Raw genomic sequence first — 6,453 nt, 5'->3', positions numbered from 1 at the left:
TAGCTTTAGCTCCTGAGTAGCTGGAGATAAGGCTTCTGCTATTTGTAGCCCACGCTAATGTAACACTGACAAGATTGTAAGAGTCTTAAAAATTAGTAGAATCCAACCAAATCTACTACAAAATACAGTCCCAGTGATTAACAAGGATCCAAGAGCCGCTGCCCATAAATTTCTGGAGTAATAAGAGTATTGGCAGATAGATGCAAGCAGAGGGGAGAGCGAAGCAGCAAAGTCTCAGCAGGGACAGACACAGGAAAAAAAAACATTATGTTACTTCCACATGTTCCACAGTATGGTGATATTGTTTTCCTGAGCTGTTCCTCAGAACCAACAGATGTAATATCTGACCTGATGCTCATCATGAACATCCAGAAAACGACTGATGTTCACTGACGCTCCACTCCATCTCCTACAGTCTCACAGCACTTCCCTGTAGACATGAGTGGAAGAATAAACATGCCACAACAGGAAAATATTCTAGCTTCAGATGTTAGCAACACTTCAGTTAACACAGCTCACACTCACTGATCTCCACTTTGGGAATTACATCATTTAAAGCCATCATATTTAATTTCCTTTCCATCACATTTCCTGCTGCAGATATGAATTATTTATAGAATGAAGTGTAGGTTTTCACTTGACAGATGGGTGCTGTATAACAAGCCAGTTATTTGTTGTCTCATGGTAGAATAAGCCTCCAGCACGGTGATAAACTGCTAGTGAAGTTCATTACTGAACAGTTCATAAACTGTTAGTTTAAAATGAATTGAAGCACATTTCACTGCTCCACATATGGTCACCACTACAGACGGCTCGGGGAAGAAGCTGTCTCTGAGTCTTTTTGTGGCGGTTTTGATGTTTCTGTACAGCTTTCAGCTGAGAAGAGAGTCCCGTCGCTTCAACTTCCTGAGGAACAGGAACTGTTGTTGGGCTTCTTCACCAGGTGGGAAGTGTTCAGTCCAGGAGAGGTCAGAGGAAATGTGGATGTCCAGGAACTTCATGCTGTCCACTTGCTCCACTGCCTCTCTGTGGATGCAGACAGGAGCATGCTCAGTCTTCCTGGACCTCCTGGAATTTACTAGGACCTCCCTGGTCTTGTTGATAAGAAACAAATTGTTCCTGGACCAGCATTCTGTGAGACTCTGGACCTCTTCTCTGTAGTGGTCTGATCATTGCTCGATATGAGACCCACCACGGTGGGATCGTCTGCAAACTTCCCAGCCATGGTGGTGGGTGGATGGCAGAGCTGTCCCGTGTGAAGAGGGTGAAGAGGGAGGGGCCGAGCACACAATCCTGCAGTGTTCCAGCGGTGAGGATCAGTGGTGAAGATGCTGACTTCCCTATCCTCACCACCTGGGCCTGTTGGGGAGGAAGTCCCTGATCCAGGTCCAGAGTGATGCTGGCAGACCAGGTTGTGGAGCTTCAGGACTAGCAGGTCCAGGAGAACGGTGTTAAAGGCTGAAGTCCACGACACACAAACAACACCTGGGGGGCATGTCATGCGGTGCCACTTAGATGGCTCGGCTCCAGGCTCATTGCAGTCACTGCCCCTCAATTTTAATTGCAAACAACACACACTACATAAACAGTCAGAAGCGGGGAGGGAGAGGGTAATGGGGACCTCTCACACCGTGTTCACCCTGGGTGTAGCCGGCGCGAGTGGGGGGAGGTGGTTGCCCCGGGCCCGGGTCCCAGGGTGGCTGCGCTGGTGGGCTGCTGGCTCTGTGGGGGCTCTCTTGGAACTTCGCTTCCCTCTGGACTTACATCCCCAGATCCCTCTTATTTCCCGCTCTCTCTGTCACACACACACACACACACACACACACACACACACACACACACACACACACACACACACACACACAAACACACATGTAGGGATTTGGAGGCGTGCACGCCATGCAGGATGGAGCGGAGGGGGCCATTCAGTGGCCTAACCCCGTGGTGACTCGCCTCTCAGTTTTAATTGCATTTAAACAACAACACACAAGAAACACAACACACAAACAACACCTGGGGGGCATGTCATGCGGTGCATGTCGGGCGGGGCTCCTGGCACATTGCGGTCACTGCCCCTCAATTTTAATTGCAAACAACACACACTACATAAACAGTCAGGAGCGGGTAATGGGGACCTCTCACACCCCTGTTACCCCTGGGTGTGCCCGGGGGTGAGCGGGGGGAGATGGTTGCCGGGACCCGAGGTGGCTGTGCTGTCCTCTGGTCCGCCTGGGGTGTCCCCCAGGGTTATGTGGGTTATGTGTGATGTGACTGTGTGATGGTGAGTGCTTGTGGGTATGGCACAGGGGAGGGTGGGAGTGTGGGGTTATATTGGGTGCAGATTGGAGTAGGTGGAGGGTGGTGGGAGGGGGTCGATGGCGCCCTGGTTCCTGGGATGTGCGGCTGGAACATCGGGATGTGTGCTGGCCTACGCCGGGTGGTTGTCTGGGGGGGGCCTGGTCCTCCTAGGTATGGTGCAGGCCCTCTGCCTTTGGGAGGTGGGGGCGCCTCTGGGCTCCTGGGGCCCTGGGCCCTTCACTTGGGCTGCACTGGATGGCCGGCGGCTGCCGATCTTGGCCCACTGGGACCTGTGCCCCAAGACCGTGGGGGGCTCTTGCTGGGGCTCTCCTCTGCTGCCCTTCAGGTGGGGCTGGAGTTGTCTTCGTGGTGGGGTACTGTATCTGGGGTTGGTGCTCCTGGGCTGCTGCTGAGGGCCCGGGCCTCTGGCCCTGGTCTGCCTCTGACCGCCGTAGAGGAGTGGTCACATTTGCACTATCTCACTCACCACTCTTCATCACTGATTACTTCTCTTCCTCATCCTCTGCATGCTGACAGTCACTGAGGTTTCCAGTGGGTTTTTATACTAAGAGATTTTTTTTTTTTCCTGTGAGTTAGTATCTGGTCGCTGTTATGTCTTTTTGATTTGGTTATTATTTAAAAACTCTTAATGACTAGTTTTTTTCTCTGTGTATGTTTCTGTTTTTGTAAAAGTTGTACGAAATTTTCTGGTGTGTTCATGTACAGGTGTAACAGTTTGTTGTTTGTTGTCTGGTGATGGTGTGGATTGACGGGTCGTTTCCTTCTGTCTGTGATCTTTTTGTCTTCTTTCTTCTTTCCCTTTTGCTCTTTTTGCTATTTTCCATCCTTTTCTGTCCCCTCTGGTCAGGTCCAGCAAGATTACATAGATTCCATGATTCAAAGTAAATAAATAAATAAATGAATCAGATTATCAAGAGGAGCCCTACCCATAGGCCTCCCCTTGGCAGAGCAAATTTGTTCAGCACGATACAGAAACCAGATTATCATTTAGCTGCTATGATGCTGGACAGGACAAGTTAAAAAAAAAAAAAAAGAAGGCTGAAGTCCACAACCAGCATCCTAACACAGGTGTGGGGATGCTGCAAGTGAGTCAGGGCCGTGTGAAGCGCTATAGAAACAGCATCCTGTAATGGAAAATTTTATACACATGCACTTTGTATTGTTACAAAACCTTGTCTTGTGTTTTACTGAGGAAGGAGGATGACTTGTACCCAGATAAGAGCTGAGTGAGTTCCATTTACTTCCCCTTCCAATCTCCTAGCATTCCTTTGAAACAGAGGACTAATGATTTGTCTTGATGTGATCAGCTCATGCTAGTTTATATAAACCAGACTCAAATGTATCTCTTCAGACTCGTGCAGCCAAAGCTTCTTTGACTGTGGGACTCTCATTGCTGTACAGCTCTAAATTAAATACTTTGTTTCATTCTCACTCAGTGTGTGATCTTTGACAATAAAATTCCACGACAATTTGGCGTCACGAACAGGATATCTTGAGTGACTGACCGGAGGACCAGAACCCGTGATTGCGCATCCTGAAGGATTCTTCAGCCCCTGGGTCAGCCTTAACCGACAGGGGACGGCGGGGGGACTCCGTTCAGGCACCACTGATATCCAGAATGAAGGCTGCGTGTGGAGCAGCATCCAGAATCACACACGGTGAGACGTTTTCATATCGGACTCCCATTTACCGCTCCTTCTCTCACTATCTTATGAAAATAGGGTAGGGTCCCACTATCTTGTAAAGACAAGGTAGGTCACTATTCTACTGCGGTAGGGTAGGGTTAGTCCGGCACTGAAGTAAAAACTTCGGTGGTAATAAGAGGCGTTTCAGACAATTTTTGTGCCTGAGTTTGGGCTCCTCGAAGAAGAAAAATCCAACTTGGAGACGTCCAGTTGCATAATGGGAAACACAGCTGTTAAGGAGAAGGAGGGTGAATGGGACTCCCCAATATGTAACAAAGGAAAAAATAAATAAATAAAAGGGCCAAACAATAATAGTTAAGGGCATAAATATAAGTAATAAAATAAATACATAAATATGTTGAATAGGTGCACCTTATAAAATAAATAAAGAAGAAATAAATATATAATAAATAAAATAAGCGTATTGCTGAAGCATAAAAGGAAAGAATAATGAAACCAAATAAGAATATAACAAAAAGAGTGTGTGAGAGTGTGTGTGTGGTTGGAGATTCTCTCACATTCCGAAGCAGCAGACAGAGAGGACACCTTGCTGTTAATAATGAAGCTCTGTCTAACAGTTTAAGTAGGACTGAGAAATCTCATTAAGAAATAAAATGGTACTTTTAACAGTAAAAACTAAATTAGCAGGAGATGCTAAATTTACGCCTGGAAAAGATCCAGATAATGAAAAATGATCTGATCAGGCTGAGGAAATGTTTTGCTCCAGAATATGTAATACACACAAGGACACTTTCGGGTTGTAAAAGCTGGTTGTCTGTTTGGAAAGAAAAAATAGAACATTTTATCCATAAGTCTATCTGAAAAACTATAGTTTTTGAGTCTGAGCTGGCTTGTATTTGCATTATAAGACATTTTTATAAGAAATTTATTCCTTTCTTATGGACACCTTCATCACAATGCTTTAATTTTATTGTGTTCCTTCTACTTAATTTGTGTTTTCTTTTAAAACTTGTCAAACATGAACAATTTTTACCTTAAAGGAAATTAGATCTGTTAAATCTGAATGACACCTTGCTTGCAATGAAGAATGCTTTTGCTTATACACACACATACACACACTGAAGATTTACTTTTAGCATTTTCAAATCTCTGAGAGAAAACACTTGCATCTTTCCTCAGACACATGCATAATCTCTGTAGGATAAATATTGACCCTATTTTCCTTTTTCTTCTTTTCCCCCTCCCTCCATCTCTGTCGGAGACACCCTCTCCTGAAGCTCACAGGCTGCATACCTGACCCGACTCAGTTCTTCCGCCGGGATAAAAGTCAGCAGAGACCCACTGATATATATATATATGTATATATATATATATAAACTTTCTATCACCACCATGTCCTACGAACTGATACGGATGCCATTCCTACCAGCTCCACCATGATGTTCTACAAGATTCAAGAGAAGAAACAAAGACATCTGATATCCAGCATTTACCACCAGAGTTCCTCTGCTTCTACTTTCAAAGAGACTGAAACCAGATGTTTGATGGATGTGTAAACATCTGTTTTTGGATGGTAGGACACCATCCTTCACAACGCTCCTGATCATGCGTTTATTCAGAGGACAAGAAGACTAAACTGGGACAAGAAACTGACTGTGAGCTCTGTAGTCCAGCTCCGAGGTGACGTGGCCGCTGGACTTTGAGGGGCGAACAGAGAGGTGGGTGCTGGGGGCCCGAGGTTGGAAAACCATCCGGTTCTACTGACCAGAGAGAGAACATCCATGTGGTGAGAAGGGTCATTGGCCATAAAATCAAAAGGCGGTTTGCCATCTGACTGATCCACGGCAGAGCTGACTCGGAGATGGAAGCAGTCATGTGACCAGTTAACACAATGATGGTGAGATTGTTCTGATTTCTTACCACAAATAATTAATGATTTCATTCCAAATCCTATATTGAAGTTAAACAGATCTACATCTTTTAATGGAAAGAAAGTGCTAAAGAGTAAACAGAAGAAAGCTTCACGTCTAGACATTTCACACACAAAAGACTAGTTCACAGCTGGAACTAGAGACACCTTTACATGCACAAATACACGCACGCTCACTGTACTTGCTTACTACTGACATCACATAACATGACATGATGAGCTACTAACCCTGTCTTGTTTGTTTTCATTATTTAGAAAGAACAGAACATGTTTAGTGAGCTGGTGGTGACAACCTTTCCTCAGTTATCCAACACTGATTGGCTCATTTATAAAGGAGAGAAATGAGTAAAACAAGATGAAAATAATGTTTTGTTTATTTGATCCCTTCAGATGCATCCTAGTTGTTACTCACTGACACATGAATTTATATTTTCTCCAGATTACCGTCTAACCGTTGACCCAGGATCAGATAAGATGGTATCTCTCTCATTACTACAGCTAAAGTTGTGAGAGAGAGTGAAACCTTCCTGCCCGAGGTGGAAATGCCAACATACTGAT

General features: G+C 45.3%; 1 long non-coding RNA gene across 1 annotated transcript; it reads left to right on the top strand.

Annotated features, from left to right (window-relative positions):
• The first annotated feature begins 3,783 nt into the window (after positions 1-3,783).
• Positions 3,784-4,282, top strand: LOC121642575. Its single transcript, XR_006010920.1, has 2 exons — positions 3,784-4,046; positions 4,249-4,282. It is a non-coding gene; the product is annotated as an uncharacterized LOC121642575 (long non-coding RNA).
• The last annotated feature ends 2,171 nt before the right edge of the window (positions 4,283-6,453 follow it).

Source organism: Melanotaenia boesemani, chromosome 7, assembly GCF_017639745.1.
Source record: "Melanotaenia boesemani isolate fMelBoe1 chromosome 7, fMelBoe1.pri, whole genome shotgun sequence".
NCBI classification, from domain to species: Eukaryota; Metazoa; Chordata; class Actinopteri; order Atheriniformes; family Melanotaeniidae; genus Melanotaenia; species Melanotaenia boesemani.
The sequence above is the reverse complement of the archived record's forward strand: the minus strand, read 5'-3'. Positions and strand labels throughout refer to the sequence as shown.